The sequence below is a fragment of the Canis lupus genome, chromosome 11 (assembly GCF_011100685.1).
Source record: "Canis lupus familiaris isolate Mischka breed German Shepherd chromosome 11, alternate assembly UU_Cfam_GSD_1.0, whole genome shotgun sequence".
Lineage (NCBI taxonomy): Eukaryota > Metazoa > Chordata > Mammalia > Carnivora > Canidae > Canis > Canis lupus.
The window spans coordinates 32525175-32547930 of NC_049232.1; the positions used below are offsets into that span (position 1 = coordinate 32525175).

Here is a 22756-nt window from a genome sequence, read left to right on the forward strand (position 1 = left end):
ATATATTTTATATATATTTTACATATATTATTATACATATTTTACAGTTTTTAAATGAATAGAAATTAAGTAGATCAATTTATTTTTTTGTGTATTTCACAAGTATAATTTTGGAAGGGCTATTTGACAAATTACAGCATTAACTGCCAACTCTATAGACATGTTCAACAAAAAAGGCATTTACTCTTGGCCCTTTTAATACAGGCAAAGTGGCTATTGCATCACAAATGAGAGATGCAGTAACAGATCTGAGGGTGTATTAAAAGAAATTAGGTGTTTTTTTCCAAATGTTATTTGTTGATAATACAAACATAACATGAATGGTTTCATGACCACCAACAATTTGTAGAATAAAACCCATAAGTCTACCTACTTCAAAGGCCAAAACTAGTGAAACAGTATTAAAATTGGTTTTTAAATCCTTAAATTAACAATCACAGAATGAGATTCCTTTTATCTCAAGTTTGTAAGGTGTGGTGGGGGATCAGGGAGAGAAAGGATATGGGGGGGTGGTTAGAAGACTGGCAGTGCATGCTGAGTTGCAGAGTTAGGACAGTGGCTCAAATTAGTCATCCAAATTAGGATAGTGTTTTGGAAAATTAAACATGTGTTTAATTTTTTTTTTAATGTGTTGAAAATTTTATTAACATTTAGTTTAAAAAGCTTTACACCCGTGCCATGCCGGTTCATAGAAGGTTCTCAAAGAAGTTACCAATTAGGGTTTGGTCCTTTTAGAAGTTGTGGTGCCTTGGTACTTTTTTGTTAAGCGGTTTAAGAATTCATTATCTTGGTCCAGGGCTGGTAATATTGCACACTTTCTTCTCCCTCACAAAAATGGCTCTTGATAATGTTCAAAGCAGTCAGGGCAACCTGAGGATTCTCATGAATTTGCAAAGCCTCAATTTTATCAATGCCACCAATTTCTTCTATCAGAAGACACAGATTTTCCTTCTCTGAAAACTTCTCTACTGCCTGGAGGATAAAAGAGAGAAAGTCAAGGATGGTGATAACAATTTTGGTGTCTTGGATGGTAAGCAGATTCACCAATGGCTCCAGAACTCCAGAATAGACAAGGTGGATCAACTGGTCTATGGTGCCTCCAGTTGTGAAGTTAGCCACGGTCCAAACAGCCTCTTTCTGGACTTTAAATTCTCCATTTTTAAGCAGAGCCACCAAGGGAGGCAGCATGCTGCAAGCAATCAGCCGCTGGATGTGTTGGCAGGACCCTGCAGCCACAATGCTCAAGGCCCAAGCTGCCTCCTTCTGGATGGAAGACTTGGGGTGTGTCAGGAGTTGGGGCAGCACGTTCAGCATGCCCGCGTCAACGGCCATCTGGGTCTGATAATCCGTTCCTGTGACGATGTTTCCAATTGTGCGGAGAGAGGGGGTCAAGACATTGAGCTCTGAGCTGCTCATAAGCTGGACCAGCCTGGGCAGGACCCCTGAGTTGACCACTTAGCCGATGCGCTCATTGCAGCTATTGGTGAGGTAGGACAGGGCCCATTATATTATATGTAAAGTAATATTTATATAGTCTCAAACTCTTTTGAGTTTGAGGGCCCATTATATTATATGTAAAATTATATATATATATATATATATATATATATATATACACATATATATATATATATATACTCAAACTCTTTTTTGGGGGTCCTTATGCATAGGTTTGTGTATTAGTCAAGGTTCTCCAGAGAAACAGAGACAATAGGATATCTATTTATCTTTCATGGATCTATCTAATCAATTATATATTTATTAAAAGGAATTGGCTTACACAATTACAGATGCTGAGAAGTTCCAAGACCTACAGTCAGCAATCCAGAGATCTAGGATAGATCATGTATTTCCAGTCCTAAAGTTAAAAGCCTGGATACCCAATAAGATCAATGTTTCAATTTGAGTTCTGTAAGTAGGAAGATACCAATATCCAACTCATGCACTCAGACAGAAAGAGTTTCCTTGAACTTATGGAAGAATAATGATTTTTGTTCTATTCCAACCTTAACTCAATGGATGAAGGCTATCCATGTTAAGAAGGGAAATGTGGCTTACTTAGTCTACCAATTTAAATGTTCATCTCATCCAAAAACACCCTTACCAATAGGCACAAATATAATAATGTTTGACCTACTATCTAGGTAGCCATGGCTCAGCCATGTTGACATATAAAATTAACCATTATACTGTGTGCCTTATAGGTAGTATTTGAATGAAGTATTTTCTCAAATCAATCAAATTAATCTACCTAAGTTTATTTTATATTGATATATTTGGATATTTCCATCATTCTCTTTCATGTTGTCTCTGCCATGCTCTTGCTACATTTCTTTTTTTTTAAGATTGTATTTATTTATTCATGAAAGACACAGAGAGAGACAGAGAGAGGCAGAGACACAGGCAGAGAAAGAAGCAGGCTCCATGCAGGAAGCCCAACATGGGGCTCGATCCTGCATCTCCAGGAACATGCCCTGGGCTGAAGACGGCGCTAAACTGCTGAGCCACCCGGGCTGCCCTCTTGCTACATTTCTTTTTAAAATATATCTTGTTGATTATACAACTCACCTTTACATTAATACATTTTAAAAATCTAGTATAAGAAGAGTGAGCTAATATGGTGGCATAATAGGAGGACCCTAGGCTCTCTTGTCCCTGGAACAGAACTAGATAACTAACAAATCATTCTGAATGCCTCAGATACCAAACTGAGGACTGACAGAACAAACTCTACAAAGATAAGGAGAGAAAAGGCCATATCAAGGAAAGTAGGAAGTATGAAGACGTGGTTTGGGGGAGAAATGGTTCACAGGTACAACAGAGGGAAGGAGCCCTGGTGAGAGAGGAATACATGGGGCAACTCACACGGAGAACCCTTGCCCAAAGTCATTGGCTAAGAATACAGGAGGGGCTGGTTTTCATGAATTCTTGCAACCAGCAGGAATTAAAGACTGGAGTTTTAAAGGTCAGCTGGTTTGGTGGTGATAGAGCCCTGAGGACGCTGCCTGCTTCTGGAGGGAAGGCTGGCAAACCATGTGGAAACAGCAATCTGAAAAATGCCTGGGATCACAGTGGGGAGATTATTCACTCCTCTCAGAGTGTACTCCTGAGAGTAGCAGGCATGGAGGCCCCTCTCTCTAGGGACAAAGCTGCTGGCTGGCACGATTTCTTTCCCCTGCCTCTCAGCATAGAGCAACCTGTAATAAATGGCATGGCACCAACACTGAATACCTAACCTGCTGACACCAAGGTCCTCTGTGCTCTGGTGGTACTGACCTTCTTGGTCAAATTTGACTCATCCCAGCTCAACAGGCCTGTTACCCAGAAGACCAGCAGAAACCTATGTCCATACCATGTCCCTGACCAGAGAGTTCTTCTGCAGGGCTTTGTTCTACTGGACATTGTAGCAGGTCTCATTTAACAAGCAGACCAGAGCACACCTCGTTTAAACCAGCCAAATTCTAGCCAAGAACCAAACACTGCCCACTGCAGATGAGGAGAGTCTCTGCAGACCTCTGACCTAAAGGATAGATCAGCCAAAACACAACAGCAGAGTGTGTGCAGCACACACCAGAGATAGTCCCTTAAGTGTGAGGCCTTGGACACTCTATGACTTCTTCTTTAAAAGGGCATTACTCTCAGGAGCAGGAAACATAATGGGCTTTTCTAACATATGAAAGAAGATAGAGACTTAGACAAATGGCAAGAGGAATTCATCCCAAAGGAAAGAACAAGACAAGGTCACAGATCTAAGCAAAATACATGTAAGTATCATGTCTGAAGGATAATTTTAAGCAACAGTCATAAGGTTACTAATAGGGCTTGAAGACAGAATGAAAGACTTCAGGGAGGCTCTTACTACAGAAAAAAGAGTTAAAATACACCAGTCAGAAATGAAAAAAATGCAAAAACTGGGATTCAAAACAGACTGGGTGCAATGAAACAATAGAAGAAACAGAGGGAAAAAATGATATAGAGAGGAGAAATAACAACCAGCACTACAAACATACAAACAATTATAAGAGAAGATTATAAAAACCTATATGTCAACAAATTGGACCACCTGGAGAAAATGGATAAATTCCTGGAAACATATAAACCTCCAAAACTGAAACAGGAAAAAATAGAAATCTTAAACAGAATAATAACCAGCAAGGAAATTGAATCAGTAATCAAAAATTTCCCAACAAACAAAAGCCCAGGACTTTTGACTTCACAGGCAAATTCCACCAAATATTAAGAAGGAGTAATTCCACTTTCCATATTAAAAAGAAGTAATATGTATTCTTCTCAAACTATTCCAATACATGAAAATGGAAGGAAAACTTCCAAATTCATTCCATGGGGCCAGCATTACCACAATACCAAAATCAGACAGACTCAGCCACTACTACTAGAAAACTAACAACAGAGTGATATCCCTGATGAATATGGATGCAAAAATTCTCAATAAAATATTAGCAAATTGAATACAACCGTACATTAAAAGAATCATTCACCACGATCAAGTGGGATTTATTTTTGGGCTGCAAGTATTGTTTACCATTCACAAATCAACATGATACACCACATTAATAAAAAAAAGGATGAGAGCCGTATGATCCTTCCAATAGATGCAGAAAAAACATTTGACAAAGTACTACATAAATCCATGATCAGAACCCTCAACAAAGTAGGATTAGAGGGAACATACTTCATAATAAAGGCTAAATATGAAAACCCCACAGCTATCCTCAATGAGGAAAAACAGGGTTTTCCACCAAGATCAATATTAAGATAGTGACGTCTCTCTCACCACTGTTATTTGGCAGAGTATTAGAAGTCCTACCTACAACAATAAGACAACAAAATGAAATAAAAGGCATCCAAATCAGCAAAGAAGAAGTCAAATTTTCACATTTATAGATGACATGATACTCTATGTAGAAAACCCAACTCTACCAAAATATTGCTGGAACTGATACATGAATTCGGTAATTTCCCAGGATACAAAATAAACATACAGAAATCTGTTGCATTTCTGTATGTCACCAATGATACAGCAGAAATAGAATTCAAGGAATCAATCCCATTTACAACTGCACCAAAAAAACAATAAGATAGCTAGGAATAAACCTAACCAAGAAAGTAAAAGATCTGTACTATGAAAACTATAAAACACTGATGAAAGTAAGTGAAGAGGACTCAAAGAAATGGGCAGGCATTCCATGCTTATGGACTGGAAGAACAAATATTGTTAAAATATCTATGGTACCCAAAGCAATCTACAGATTTAAGACAATCTCTATCAAAATACCACCAGCACTATTCACAGAGCTAGATTAAATGGTTATAAAATATTTATGGAACCAAAAAATACACCAAATAGCCAAAGCAATCTTGAAAAACAAAATAAGAATTGTAGTTGTCTGAATTCCAGACTTTTAAGTTACATTACAAAATTGTAGTGGTCAAGACAGCACGATTCTGGAACAAAAATAGACACATAAATCAAAAGAACAGAATAGAAAATCCATAAATGAACCCACAACTATATGGTCAATTAATCTTCAACAAAGCAGAAAAGAATATCCAATGGAAAAAAACAGTCTCTTCCATAAGTGGATTTTGGGAAAACTGGACAGCAGCATTCAAAAGAATGAAACTGGGCCACTTTCTTACACCATACACAAAAATAAATTCACAATGGATGAAAGATCTAAATGTGAGGCAGGGGGCAGCCCCTGTGGCTCAGCGGTTTAGTGCCTCCTTCAGCCCAGGGCCTGATCCTGGAGTCCCTGGATCGAGTCCCACGTTGAGCTCCCTGCATGGAGCCTGCTTCTCCCACTGCCTGTGTCTCTGCCTCTCTCTCTCTGTCTCTCATGAATAAATAAAATCTTAAAAAAAAATAAATGTGAGACAGGAAACCATCAAAATCCTAGAGAAGAATACAGGGATTCTTTGAGATCAGCCATAGTAACTTACTAGATTTGTCTCCTGAGGCAGGGGAAACAAAAGAAAAATGAACTATTGGGACTTCAAAAAATAAAAAGGTTCTTACCTACTGAATGTGAGAAGATATGTGCAAATGAAACATCTGATAAGTGGTTAGTATCCAAAATGCCTAAAGAATTTATAAAACTTAACACTTGAAAACAAAGAATCCAGTTAAAAAAAAAAGAGAAAGACGTGAATAGTTATTTTTCCAAAGAAGTTCACACAGATGGCCAGCAGACACATGAAAAAGTGCTTGACATCACTCATCATCAGGGAAATACAAATCAAATCTACAAGGAGATATCATCCCACACCTGTCAATGACTAAATGTACAATACAGGAAACAACAGGTTTTGGCAAGAATGGGGCAAAAGGGGATCCTCTTACACTGTTGATGAGAATGCAAACTGGTGAAGCCATTCTGGAAAACACTATGGAAGCAGCTCAAAATAAAAATAGAATCACCCAAGGTTCCAGCAATTGCACTACTATTTACCAAAAGGATACAAAAAATTCTAATTTGAAGAGGTACGTGCACCCTGATGTTTATAGCAGCACTATCAAGTAGCCAAATTATGGAAAGAAACCAAATGTCCATCTACTGGTGAATGGATAAAGAAAATGTGAAGATTATATATATATATATATATATATATATATATATATATTATTATATATATATATTCCATATATATATATATGGAATCTTGCCATTTGCAGTGGTGTGGATAGAGCTATAGAATATAATACAAAACAAAATATGTCAAATATGTTAATCAGAGAAAAAATAGCATATGATTTCACTCATATGTGGAATTTAAGAAACAAAAGAAATGAGCAAAGGGGGAAAAAGAGATAGTCAAACCAAGAAAGAGATTAATAATTATATTAATTATAGAGAACAAATTGATGGTTACCAGGGGGGCAGTGAGTGGGCGGATGGGTTCAATAGGTGATTGGGATTGAGGAGTGCACTTGTCACAGTGAGCACTGAGTATGTATGGAAGTACAGAATTACTAAATTTGATACCTGAAAGTAATATTACACTATATGTTAACTAAATGGAAATTAAATAAAAACTTGAAAAACACAAACGTAATAACAAACTTGTTCAAAAAATAAATCCATATTATCTTTTGTATTAAAGAATTTTTATTTCACATACTGTTACCTATTTGAAAATTGAATATTCTTCAAATTGTTATCCTCAAAAATTTAACCTGTATGCTTACCTTTAATTAAAAGTAATCAATATGTTTTTATATAACTTTCTTCCAGTATACAGATCTTCCTCAACTTATAATGGAGTTAGTTCCAATACACTTACTGTTAGTTGACACTATCCTAAGTAAAAAATGCATTTAATATACCTCATATATTAAACATCATATCTTAGCTTAGCCTAATTTAAACATGCTTGGGGGACACCTAGGTGGCCAGCGATTGAGCCATATTGATCTAGAATGGCTGTAACTGTATCGGTTGTACATCCTTGTGGTCCTGAGAGCTAGGCTTGCTGCCACTGTGGAGTATGATGAGATCGTATCTGATTGCGTGTCACTAACCTGGAAAAAGATCAAAATTCAAAATGTGAAGTACAATTTCTACTGAACGTATACCACATTTGTAACACTATGAAGTAAAAAAGAAAAAAAAAGAAAAAAATTGAAACTTAAACTGCTCTAAGTCAGGGCTACTGAACTAGAAATGGCTGTTACTATCCAAATTTTCCAGACAAAGAAGCTGAGACTGAAAGAGTTTAGTGATTTGAATGCAATTTGTAGTTTGATCCAGGTCCAAAACACATGATTTTTTCGTGTATGTGTGTGTGTGTGTGGAGTGTGTGTATGTGTGTATTTTGTTTGTTTTACTTCCCAAGCATTAGACTTGAGTTGTACTTTCAAAACTCATGCTGAAAATAATTTCTACTCTAACTACTTTACAGTTTGCTATATGAATAAATTAGATAATGTATAATAACTAAATTACATAAAATTTAAGATGTATGATACCATGTGTTGTAATTTAGATTACCAATGTTGCATTTCTCATGATGAGTATTGCAACGTTTTCAAAATCAGTGGTTTTATACTTGAATTTAGTTGGGAAGATGGCTTGTACATAATTCTGTAAAAATGTCCAAGGATGATGCTCCAGTGGAGGGTCTAACTGAAATTTAAAGCACTTATCTAGTTATGACAGGATAATATTTTCTATTGCATAGAAACCAGAGGGGCACTTTTTGAATAGCAGTCAACAAAAATACAAGTGCAAGTGACTTTCACTGTCTTTATTCTTTGTTAGACAAAGCCACCCCTCATTAGGGACCAGGCTTATTAGTAATTCATTTGTTTAACCCAGATGGTGAAGTCTAAATGTAATTGCAATATCAGCCTAAATTACCCCATGCTGTTTTGGGTGACTCACATGTGCTATACTATACACAGTTAACAAGAATAAAGCAACATTGAGTTCAAACATTTCCCAAAGAAGTGAGCACACGGGGCACACTGGATTCACAGAAAACGCTCATTAAAACCACTGAACATTTTGCACAGGTAAGGATTTTGGTTTCGGGCCTGTGGTGTCCATGTTACTATGGCAATAACTATTATCACTAGAGCTAATGTATTTCTGACCTGCAGCATTTAATAACACTCACCCACCACAAAGAGATCTAATCAGAATTTATTAATTTTTTAAAACATTGTCAATTTAAAAATGCAATGTAAGATCTAAGTATTATGTTTTTTCTCAGAGTACCTTAGAATGTATCTATGTGACAAAATTCCATATACCCTACAGCATCAATTAAAACTTAACATCTTTGATACTAGTGCTTCTTTGGTCTCCCTTTTAAGCAAGAATCTTCAAAAGAACAGCTCTGCAATTTCTGGTCCCATACTTATTTGAGCTTTATATTCAATACCTTTTCCCCTCTGCTTTTCTCATTTAGAAAAAAAAAAATAAGAATACTCTTTTGAAACTTAGAGTGGCTTAGTCCACTTTTAAAAAGTAAGATAGAAAATTCACTATTCTTGCCATTAAATATTACAGTGGAACTAATATACTGAACTTAACATGTAAGGGAAGTTCTTTATCCCATAAAAACAAATTATCTTTATAAATTACTAGTGATACTGATAAGTCATACACTAAAGGGCAACACATTTAGAACTCAAACAAAAAGCCACTTTACCCAATAAGAATAATGTAAAGCAAATTAAACTGTTACAGTCTAACATTTGGTTAAGCTCTATTAAGTTTAAAATTTATATTTCTATTTATACTTGAGACTTTTGAGCAAACAAATTTTGAGTATATATTTGGGGATTAGCAAACTAGCAATGATCTTAAGTTTTCCTTATTGTCTACTGCTAGACATCAAATATATCACTACCAGTTTTCAAATTTATGGCTTAGGAACCCAGAATAAATTTCATGTGTAGTCTATAGTAGATAAAGATATTACAGAAATCTAAAAGATTGATAAAATGTAAATACAATTATCTCAATTATTAACATTAGCTTTGTGTCCAACCAACATAATGCCTTTGGGAAAGTCACTTTGGATCTGTTTCCACAATTGTACAATGAAGTGCATCTTAGAAAGTACTCAATTCTACCTTGGGCTTTAAATTCAAGGGTTCCTGCTCATGGTACAATGTAGAACAGTGAGAAAACTTAAAGAATGAAAGATAGAGGATACATATGAAGTAATTTTCACAATGTGGCAATGTGATCTAGCTACCAGACCTTATGCAAGTGCTGCTAGTAATGTCTTTCCATTTTGCGAGACTGAGAAAGCTACTGCTATAGAAGTTACAGAGCTCATGGGATGCAAGAGTGGGGGGCAAAGACTATTTCTATGGAATAAGAAGAACCAGTTGGAAAATGGAGGTGATCGATAGACTTGAAATTGAGAAAACTGGACAATTTGACCACTGGACAACTGTGGTTTTACAAACTATAATTTTATATTTAGAAATGAATAATTAGCAATTTGAAAGTTCTTTTAGTTTGTTTAACAAGTTCAAACTTTGGTCCACTAACCTTAAATAAAAGGATGTGAGTATCTAATGGGTTTATGAGATAAGGTATTTTACTTATAAAGTATTTCATGTGTGTGCATGTACAACTGGCAACAATATAGTTATGTAACAATCAAAATATCAGAAATATACAAATATTAATAATCAGCATGTGCTTACAGAAGAGCTTCTAGTTGGCTCAGTTTACAAAGTGGTTGACCTTTATTTGGCATAGTCTCACTTCTGTGCAAGCTGGAGGTCATTAGATCAAGCTGAGTTTAGCCAAGCGTGGTTCTGCTCCACATATCTCTCATTCCTATTCCTTGAACAAGCTAGTCTGGGCATGTTCTTCTCAAGGAAACTGCAGAGCAAAAGGTATTTAATAGGTAGTATATGTAATCAAAGCTGTTCATTTTTTCAAGTTGACTTAACAAGTCTTCACTTTGTGTTTTCCAATACAAACTTAGGAATCAGCTTGTTAATGTCCCAAACACTGTGGCTTGAGTTTATTTGTATTTTATTGAATCTGTATATCACAATTGAGGTATCCAGTGAATGAAAATGATTTGTATTTCCTCTTAATATGTGTTCATCAATTTTTCTAATACTGTTTTAAAAAATATTTAATAATTAAACTATGTAATATTTCTAATATTTTATTAATAGTATATAAATGATTTCTATATTTTAGAACTAATTCTTAGAATGTGAAATTCTTTTTGTTTTTTTGTAAACAATGATATCATCTTCTGATAATCACCTTTTAATTTCTTCTTCTCCATTTATTTATGTTTGTTTGTTTATTCATTTATTTAAGTAGGCTCCATGCCCAGCATGAAGCCAACACAGGGCTTGAATCCACAACCCTGAGATCAAGACCTGAGCTGAGATCAAGTGTTGGATACTTAACTGACTGATCTACCCAGGTGCCCCTCTCCATTTATTTTATCTTTCACTTTTCCCTCTTGCTGTTTACATGATCTCTGCTATAATGATTAATAGAGGGCAGCCCAGGTGGCTCATTGGTTTAGCGCCACCTTCAGCCCAGGGCCTAATCCTGGAGACCCAGGATGGAGTCCCACATCGGGCTCCCTGCATGGAGCCTGCTTCTCCCTCTGCCTGTGTCTCTGCCTCTCTGTCTCTGTCTCTCTCTCTCTCTCTCTCTCTCTCTGTCTCTCAAGAATAAATAAATAAAATCTTTAAAATATATATATATAATGATTATAGAAATGGAAATGGCAGACTCCATTGTCTTATTTCAAGTCTCTAGGAGAAAAGATTCAATTAATCAAAATTAAGTAAAATGTTTGTGCTATATGTTTTGGAATATTTTGTAACTCTCTATAAGTATATAATGCATGTGGTAGAGTATATAAATATTAGATGAACATTATAATGAATTGTTACAAAGTGAACAAATTTGTATAGCTAGCAACCTAATAATTTAAGATATAGAATATTTTTAGTTTTTTAAAAAAGATTTTATTTATTTATTTAAGAGAGAATGAGCATGAACAGGGTCAGGGGCAGAGGGAGAAAGAGAGGTAGACTCTTCAGTGGGTAAGGATCCTGATGTGGGGCTCAATCAGAGGACCATAAGTTCGTGACCTGAGCCGAAGGCAGAACTTAGCAGACTGAGCTACCCAGGTGCCTCATAATTTTAGATTTTCAAAAACCTCCTTCATGCTATCTTTACAACTTCTAATGGAACACATTTCCTGACATTTAGATACATAGAATCATCCACTATATATTCACTTATTTTTGGCTGTTTCCTCAGTATTATGTCTGAGTCATCCATGTTGTTGCATATTTATTATTTCACTCTCTTCCATTTTAGTATAGGTCTCTATTATATGAATCTATCATACTTTATTCATTGTGTTTTTGTTTAGTTTTGTTTAGAGGGGAGAGGAGAGGGGCAGAGGGAGAGAGAAAAATCTTAAGCAGGCTCCATCTCATATCTTTGTGATCATGACCTGAACCAAAATCAAAAGTCGGACAATTTAATTGACTGAGCCCCTGAAGCACTCCTATTTATTCCATTGTTAATTGAAATAGTCTTTTAAGTTATTCTCAGTTTAAGCTTACAATAAAAACAAAATGCTGCTATAGGACTTCCAATTTGGGGAATTTGGAGAAGACATATTTTTCTCTTTTCCCTACTAATTACAACTAAATACCTGGAATATATATATAATGACTCTGAAAGATGAAGAGAGGAAAACAGGTTAATAATCTCAGGATCCAAAGAATAATACTTTGGAGATTTCCTTCAGACTTTTTTTTGTCCTATGTATCTCAAAATTGGAGATGAAGAAGCTATCAATCCCGAAACAGTGCAGACAAAAAAATAAAATAAAATTTTTTAAAAAATAAAAATTTAAAAAACCTAAACAAAGTATACTCTTTTTAGCTAAAAGAAATTAAAAATGAGGAAAAGGGCAGCCAAACAGGGCAGAAAATGTTAGATAAAAATTGTTCTACTTCAGCATAACTTAAAACAGCAATAACCCAATTATTTAACACTTACTGAACTCATTAGTGACTATATTTGTTTGTAGTATTCAATGATCTTGTACATTATCCAATGTAAATTGTGATTTCCATGTGCATAACAATAATAATGTATTATAATAAAATGAAAGATAGTGTACATTGAGTACAGACTATGATATTTCCCCAATGCCTAGCCAAAGTATATTTTGGGATCTATGATAGGCTAAGCCTCAAGGAAAAGATGGAGAAAATCATAATAATAAATGAATGGTATATTTAAATAGCATGAACAGCAAATAGAAGCCTTTTGGGAAAAATCTGAGGAGTAAATGCAATGTCCTCTATATGTTCTTTGTATGGACTTCACCAAAGCATGTTTCCCTTGTGGCACACATGCAGGTTGATTATACCAGAGTTTTTATTCAGATATTTAATTTTGAAAAAAAATTGTTATAGAAACTATTTTGATAATAGAATTTCAACAGGAAGACATAAATGTATTTTGGGAAAATGATTTTATGATTTTAATTTATTTCACCAGCTTTGCCCTGAGGTATTACTTATTAGTCATTCTTATATACTAGTTATGACCAAGTGAAAAGTGGTTACTTAAATTGTCAATATAATCAAATATATTTGCGTTTCTGAGTCCTTGATACCCAACTTGTATTCCCTGAATTAATGTTCGTCAGATAGCTCAAACCAAAGAGTACAGTGGATGTCTTAAACAGTAAAAAATGCTATGGTATAATGGAAGAAATTCTGAATCTAGAGTCAGAAAAATGGGATTTATTTTCTGATGCAAGACTTCCAAATTTCAAAGTCTTTTATCTCCTTGGCACTGCAGTAATATCATTAAAGTTATTTCTAGAACTTACAGATTTTTAATGGTGACAAAATGAAATGAAGTAGAAGTGTATTTTATACTAGAAAATGCTAGATAAGTGTACCATATTAATTAGAATGAAGATGATGTGCTTCTAGTCATACATGAGGTGTTAACTTATGTTTTCTGTGTTACTAACACAGCCGCTTTTTGTCCTAGGCTGTAATGAACACCAGAGACAGAGATGGAACTTTAACTAACACAGTAAAACAAATCCATATCTACTGTATGTCTTGCTGGATGACATAAGCAATATTGCATCAATTTTGCGTGTTTTCATTAATTTAAATCCCAAAAGAGTCAATATTGGAAAGTTAACATGTCTTAGCACTATGTTAGGCAGAGTTGCCTACAAAAGAGTATAATCTAGCAAATCAGAAGAATTTCCTATTTTTATTTTTCATATTAAACCAAAATTTTAATCATAAGATATTCTCTGAAATGAATACTGACAATGTTTAAAATAAAGTACTATCACCTAACAGTACACATATAAAATTTTCTTATAGATAGGGAAAAGCATTCTATATGTTTTATTTTAACATGCTTTAGTTATTCAGATTTCCCTTTTTATGTTTTTATTAAAAATAAAATGAATTTGTACTTGTATTATCTCATACACACTCAAAAAAATGAAAATTATGGAAATTCCAGTCAGTCAACTATAACAGATATGACTTGTCATAGCCCTGAAATCTCTGATAAAATTTATCCTGAGCTAGCAAGATGGAGATCCTGTTTTAGTACATGCATCTGATATTAGAAGCCCATCTTCCTCTGGCTTTGAGCTTGATGACAGATATATAGAATCACATTTTTCAGATATGTCTCTAAGAATGGAAGCAGAAGAAAGAATCTTAAATCCATCTTCCTAACAGGCTCACTCTTAATTGAAAATACCTCTACATTGGAATTCAGAAGTTTCATTCGTACTCCTGGGTCAACAGCAATGCTAATGCATTGTATCACAGTGGAATTTATTTTATCCAAAACAACTAACTGTGTATTATGGTGCCAGACCAAGCCTCTGTAATTTAAAAAAGGTTTATAGTTTGTACATGAAAAACTAACACACAAGGTCTTCACTGATTTCCTTCTACTGTAAAGGCTTTTATTTTTTTTTATTTAGATTGTAAAAAAATCAGAATATAAAGGCTATAGTTTCTATTTCAAATAATGCTTATTTTGGCATAGTAAATTTATCTCTTTAATTGGCTTTTAAAGTATTGGATGAAAAATTATATTTTGATAGAAATGCATTTATCATATTCTATTCATTTGGGAAGGAAAGTATCAGGAGTCATAAAAAGTGAAGTTATGTTAGTAATCAAAAATATGGGATCCCTGGGTGGCGCAGCGGTTTGGCGCCTGCCTTTGGCCCAGGGCGCGATCCTGGAGACCCAGGATCGAATCCCACGTCAGGCTCCTGGTGCATGGAGCCTGCTTCTCCCTCTGCCTGTGTCTCTGCCTCTCTCTCTTTCTCTCTGTGACTATCATAAATGAATAAAAATTTTAAAAAAATATACTTTGCCAGGTATTTTTATTATTCCTTCTCTACTCATGGTGTAGAATTGCTTTCATCAGCTCCCTTGTATTTGGAAGCAGTTGTAACATTTATTCTGGGTCATGGTTTATAAGAACATTGGACCCTGTCATTTTTAGCATGGATACTCAATGGTCATGTGAGGCATACCAGAACTCCCTTTCTTTTGCCACTTTTCTTGTTACAGGTTAAGGATATATGTACCACAGTCTCCAGAAGACCCAAAATGAACAGGTAGTGCAACCAAGAAAATAAACTACACTTTAAACCAATCATATCTGGGGTTGTTGATTATCTCAACATAATCTAGAAAGCCTTGGCTGATTAATACTAGAATTATAACACTGCTAAGAACAGAAACACTCTTCAGTATGTAGCACAGGCCAGGATATTGATTGAAAGCAGTAGAGGGTACTTTTTCGGAAAACAGAATAGCTATTTATGTTATGCAGTTATTAAAATGTTTGGCCAAAATGCCACCTTTGATAACATGGAAGGTATTTAATATAGCCAATGAACTTTTACCTCCAAGGGAAGGGATTATAAAGTGGAAGGTTAACTGTATATATGGATTGTGGTTTACTGAACCTGTAAAGAATTGGATGAGTTACATAAGTTCTCCAAAGCTCAATAAGGAAAAAGTTCCAATTTAAGAAATATAAAGGTAATAAAAGAAAGACTCTAGAAATTATAGGCACTTCAAGTTGAGAAAACAGCTTCCAACTTGTAAACCATGACAAGCATCAAATCAAGGATATAATGGTTACTTAACATTGTTGAAATTTCAACATATGACCAAGATGACCTTAACGTTCACTTCACTTGACTAAACTTTAGACAAACTTCTTCCTCATTCTAGGCTCCTGGCCTTCTTATTTTAGAGAACTGACTTTTGAAATTTTTAATTATAAGTTCTTTCCCTGTCCCTTCAGGATGTATATCTTTTCCCAACATATTGACAGTTTTAGAACCCAGGAATGTCTTTCTCAAAGACTTGAGCCATCTCTTTGAAATGTAATCATAACCTTAAGTATATACAATTTTTATTTGTCAATTATACCTCAAAGCTGGGGGCCTGAGAAATACATGGCTCCTGTCTCCCAGTATATGTGGGACAATAGGAGTCTAACTTCAGTAAGCACCAATTAGCAAACACCATTGGCCTTAACATATTGACAAACCTTTCCCTAATATCCCCTAGTACTTTTCCAGTAGCTTAACCTAGTGCTTAAAAACTTCCCCACCTTTTAGGATGCAATCTATATAATAAAAAAGTGTGTCAAAGAGCTCTTCAGAACTTACACTGGAGAATTAAGAGGCACTGAGCCCATTTACTTGACTTGTAGTGTCTATATTAAGAGAACAATGATGCTACAGATTCTATTAAGAGTCACCAGTCAGGGGACCTGGCTGGCTCAGTCAGTGGAGTGTGTGGCTTTTTTTTTTTTTTAGAGAGAGAGGCGGGCTCCATGCAGGGAGCCCGATGTGGGACTCGACCCCGGGTCTCCAGGATCACGCCCTGGGCCGAAGGCGGCGCTAAACCGCTGAGCCACCCGGCTGCCCCGAGTGTGTGGCTTTTGATCTTGGGGTTGGGGGTTTGAACCCCACATTGGGTATAGAGATTACTCAAAAAATAGGAAAAAACAAAGAAAGCTCTCTTTCAAAAATAGTAGTCAATCAACTATCTGGATGGTTCTAGTTTAATTCAAATTATTGGTAGTACATAGTTGTTTACTGTTAGTAATTGTCAAATATATCTGAACCATAAGGAAAAACTTTCCTTTGGTAGGCATATCTCTTATAGTCCTACAAAAATGTGTAAATTTAAACAACAGGAATGTGAACAAATGTATTTTACAATTTTTTTTTTCATTTATTGTAAGATAAAAGAATTCAAGAATATTCTGTTGAATGCTAGGATTCTAAATGTCTGTAGGTATTACAGGTGATCCTGATGTGAAAAAAAAAAAAAAAAAGAACAAATCAAGGGATGCATGGGTGACTCAGTGGTTGAGCATCTGCCTTTGGCTCAGGACATGATGCCTGGGTCCGGGATAGGGTCCTACATTGGGCTCCTTGCAGGGAGCCTGCTTCTTCCTCTGCCTATGTCTCTGCCTCTCTGTGTCTCTCATGAATAAATACGTAAAAATTTTTAAAAATCATATTTGAACTTCATGTTCTACATGATACTAGAATTCATGATGATGGATACTGACTAGGCAGGCCTGCTTACAATTTTGTTAGAGGTCTTTTATCCTCATATGGTAACAATGCATAATAAGGTTATGTTTTTGTATTTGCATCTATATTCAAATTCTGAATGAAGGAGGGGAGGCCATGAATAAGTGGTAAGTACTGAATCACAGAGAGAGGAAAATGGTAGGCTGATGGCATAGTTTCTCCTTCCTATATTGATTCTTTCAACAACCTCTAACACCCTACTATGTAACATTACTGTAGCAAACAAACTACTACTGTAATAGAAAACTAGAGGGAATTTACTTCATGGTAGGAATATTTATGCATTACAACTCATCTCCTTGTGTAAAATTACAAAGCATGAAACACTAGAAAAAACACATCATGAGAAATTGAAAGTCTTCCTTTTTTAAAGAATAAAATGAATCCATGTGTGAATAATAATATGTCACATATGTTAAAGAGGTTTTGAATACTAAACTGAAAACATCTTTCTTTTATCTTGGTTGATTGTAAACAAATTTTATGAAAAAAATATGATGCCCTAGCATTGATGAAATTTGTAAATGGTGAAATTAAAACTTTTTCTGTTACAAAGAGCTTACTGATATAAGCAGCATCCAAGATATATTTAAAGTTTTTTCTTTAAATATGAAAATAAATGTTTTGGAAGAATTATGTTGATATTTACACTGATGCTGCCCCATCAGAGGTTGCTTTCATGAGAGTTTTTGCCTCTATTGTAAGTAAAAGGAAATCCTGATGCATTCAGCAAACTGTTTCCTTCCCAGGGAAGATTGGTGCACGAGTCCTTGGAGATTAAAAAAAAAAAAAAAAAAAAAAAAAGGAAGATGCTACAAAAATGATCATCTTTATTAAATCAATTTCTGTTTATTTGACAATGCTTAAAAATCTGTGAAAAAACCTGGGAATAGAACCAGTATCTTTTCTAGTATGTAAAGAAATTTAGTGGCTTAACAGGAAAAACTCTCAAAAGAGTATATTTTAGAAAAAAAAAAAGAAGAAAGAAAGAAAGAGAAAAAGAAAGAAAGAAAGAAAGAAAGAAAGAAGAAAGAAAGAAAGAATGAAAAAGAAAGAAAGAAAGAAAGAAAGAAAGAAAGAAAGAAAGAAAGAAAGAAAGAAAGAAAAAGAAAAAAGAAAAGTGATCACAGGAGTACTTTCAAGGAATCAGTTGGAAAAAAATGACAGGTAGCATAAGTGAGAAATGAGCCCTTTTCATTTTAAGCTAGTCAGATTTAAAGTTTGTTCATTACAATAACATAATTTAGCATACCTGAACCTAAGCAGTATGTAATATGAAAAAGAAAGAACAGCAAATATGGCTGGATCATGTTTCTAACAGAGTGGTCCAATGGAAGATTCTTTCAAACACAGGATAGCATATTATTTTAAATAGAAGTATAACAAAAATATTCTGAATAAAACAGGGTGATTACATCTAGTGATAACCATAATTATCAAGTTTATTCTTAGGTAAACATTATAACAAAGGAGAGAAGATTATCATTAATGACTTTTGAGAATTACTTTGAAATTCCTCATATCAATCAATTTTAAAAATATATTTTGCTTTTGAGGTAAGGAAAACAATAAATTATAACATAGATGTCATAATTCAAGCTAAAGGAACAATTTCTAATATTTATAAAAAATAAATATATATATATAAAATAAAGGCAGAGTGCTATCACCTTATATTGCTACTGTTTTATAATTTTTTTCTCGAGCTATAGTTACATATCTCTTTATTGAAATTTATAGGCATGCACATAAGAAATATGGAGCAATAGATCATAAAAGAAAAAGTCAAATTATAGAAAAGAAGATGTGGTCACAAAGGATGATGTTTAGCATGACTTTGTAAAATATACCACACTATTTAAAAAATGTGTTTTTTTCTCTATTTCTCCCAACATACCCAATACATTCTTGGAACCTACAATTTTAATTACAAATCAAAGTGTATGTGCATCAAGAGAACTCTGGGATATTGAAGACTAACTGTAGCTTTTACAGATTGAGATATATGTAAGAGATTTAGAGGTATCCCTAAATGCCTTGTGTATCTGACTATAAACACTACTCTGAAGATACATCTTTAATGCAACATATTGATAGGCTGATAGTATAATGACCACTTATTAACTTTTCTCATTGCCTATATCCAAATTTCCTTCTTGGTTTTTAGGAATGCTACAATTCATGACTAGTCACCTTTGAACATTTAAGAAAGGAAGGCAAAATAGGGATTCCCTGTGAGTGTTAAAGCATGGGAACATTACTCAGTTTTAGCCAGGTGGAGCTCCAACTGCGATTTTGTTAAAAAGTAATTGTTCTTAAAATGGAGAGACAGTAATATTATTACTCATCGACAATATTAGCATCAGATAATAATGGTGAGATCCTAGCCAAACTTTTACTTCTTAGCCTCCTTTGGTTCCTATTCAGTGGTGAAGCCTGGTCCAATTAATCAGTCGTTCCTTTTGCTAACAATGAAATAACCCAAATAATACAGTACATATAGAAAATACATCTAAGAAAAAGTAATGCTAGAGCTGTGCACAACAGAAAGAAATTCAGCAAGACATAAAAGAATAGCTCTGAGTGTTCACATGAACAGAATTCCCTAACCTCATCAAATAGCTCTTATAAAAAACCCTGATAACACTTTATCAAAGCAATAAAAGCATAAGTTTCTCTATCGCAGTTATAAATTATACACTAAGTCACATCTAGTTGTTTAAACACTCAGAGACCTACTATATAATTCCTAAATTGAGACTGAAAAATCTTTCATTCTTTCATGTTGCCAGCATATAATGGAGTTACACTCTAACTTGACCTGTTTATTTCTAGTTATTTATTAGGTAGCAAATTTTAAATTACATGTATTTATTAGAAGGATGCTAGCTGCTGTAACAAACAAACCCAGAAGCCTACTATGGCTTAAACATGATGGAAATTTATTTTTCACTCACATACTCCAAAATCTATATTCCTGATAAGGGTGGATCTCTCTTCCAAACAGAGATTCAGGGAACCAGACTCTTTCATTCTAGGGACTCTGTCTTTTTCAACATCCAGCCTGGGGAAGGATAAAGAATTGTAAATCATTATTGTATAACCTCTAGGCTCAGGCCTGGAAATCGTGCAGCTTAACCTTTTACTGGCCAAATTTCAGCCATTACATGGTCATATCTAAATCCCAACAATCTGGGAAATAAAATTTAGTTGTGTTCAAGAAAGAAGATTGGATGTAGCCTTACAGTACACATCACATGAAACTTCCATTTCTATCAATTCACTCTATAGTTAGAATGAGCACCATAAGAATACAAATCCATACATGTAGTTCCCTAAACATGGAATCTTTAGTGTCAATCTATTGTCCTTCTTCCACATAAAGTCTAAACTCAATAACGTTATACAGAAATTTACTTAAGGTCAGGTTTTCTTCTAAATTCTTTAACCCTATTTCCTATGCATATTAAACTCTGGCCTTTTTAAACTATGTAATTAAACAAATTAATCCAAAAATTTGCAATTCACATCTCAAATATGACTTATTGCATATACTATTATTTCAATCTGAAATGAATTGACCTTCCACTTCACCTGATTAACTCCTATTTGTTCTTCACATCTTAGTTCAGAGTCACCTAATTTAGCAAACTTGTATGGATTCCATTCCTTTTCACACTCTAAATTTATGTTTACAACATATCACACTACTCCTTGTGTAATTAGACAAAAATGACCACTTTGTAAGTATATATATACATATCCAAGCTCTCTTTTCTTCCTACCCACTAGAGAAGATTCTAGATTTATGACTTTACTTACTTTCCCTTGATTCCCTTTGAGATGGAATTTCACCAACCAATAATGAGTGTACAGCTTTTGTGAATAAAATTTAAAATATATTGGGCAAAATCACTACTGAGGACCATTTCTTGGGGGAAAATAAAAGAAAAAGAAATATGTTGGACAGAGAAAATGCCAATTAAGTGGATCCTTCCAAGAATACCAAGCAAAAGGAAGATAATCCCATTACCCAAGTACTAGTGGATGATAGATTAAAAGAACATGCCTGTGAAAGCAACAAAATTAGAAGGGCAATGAGAAAAGGGTAGAGAAATCAAAATAATGAACCTGATGCATGAGGAAAGAGAAAACTTGAAAAGACAAAGATTAGTAAAGAAGAGGGACCTGGGTGGCTCAGAATGTTGAGCATCTGCCTTTGGAGTTCCAGGATCGAGTCCCACATCAGGCTCCCTGCATGGAGCCTGCTTCTCCCTCTGCCCTATATATCTGTCTCTCTATTTCTGTGTCTGTCATGAATAAATAAATAAAATCTTTTTTAAAAAAGAAGAGATTATTGTTTCCTGTGTTTTTAGAAGTTTCTTCAAGAGTGAGAAGGAAGGTAAATATCAAAATTCCTGTTTGTATTATGCTCCTTTGAAAGTGAAACCACTCTGCAATTGGTCTACACAGGTCAAGACTTCATTTGAGTTGGATTTGTCCACTTGTCTCTCCCTCTAGGCTCCAGAGTACTTGAATTTCTATTGCAGCCTGTCTGGACCTCATAAATCTTCACTCAAATTCAATGTAACAGTCTTCTAAGGAGAACTAATACCATAGATGAAAGAATACAAATATAAACACTATAGTCTTAAAGCTAGGTAGAGATAGGAGTAGATGTGCAGAGGAAAATATAAATGCTAACTAATATGAATGCATTATACAGGAAAGCTATATTCCCCTTTCCCCATTTTAACAGAGAAGAAGGAGATCACATCCTCTTTCCAGAAGGGAGTAATGAAAGAATAATATAGAATTCTATTGGAATACTATTGGAAGAATACTTTCAGTCCAGCCCTGACTCCTCACAGCTTGTTCTTCCTCACAAAATGACTGATATATAATTTTTGAAATTGAGACAAGGCACTCAGCTTGAATAGTTCAGACATGTTTCAATTATGGGACTGGGGAAATCTGTCCGCAAATAATATGGTTTCTTTCTGTTTTTATTCTCCATACAGTTATCACTGGGGAAGCACAGGAGAAAATTCTAACATTATATTACTGCTTTGCATGGGGCTATTAAGAAAAAAGATTAAGAAGCTTATTTTTCTTTGGATCCAAGCAAGATTCTCCTATATAGCTTTAATTGCAAGATAGCTAATCTTTGGCTAATTCCAATGTGTGGTGATAATTATCCATACATTGCACCTCAAAATTCCCCTCAATTCTTAAGTACAAACCCAGCATTTTAAATTAGTAATTATAATTGAGGAGGATCTTTCTACTTTTATGTTATTCTAAGGCCTTCCCTCATATCTGAATCATATAGAGTTAATTGTATAATACATCTCTAGTTGCCTAACACCTCTCATCTAAGAAATTCAAAATCTGTATGGAGCATCTTCTTGATGCTAGGCTGACAAAATTAGACATGGCCTGCTAGACTCAGAGAACAATGTGCCTGAATTCTCATTTTTTATAGGCAAAGTCTCTTTCTCTCATGTTAATAGAATCTCTAATAAGAACTATTATTTGCAATGTTTGGTTGTAATATATTCCACTAAATTAATTCTAA

At 34.5% G+C, this 22756-nt stretch overlaps 1 pseudogene; it reads left to right on the plus strand.

The window, feature by feature from the left end:
• The first annotated feature begins 1462 nt into the window (after positions 1–1462).
• LOC100684799 overlaps positions 1463–22756 on the plus strand; it is a 133166-nt pseudogene continuing 111872 nt past the window's right edge.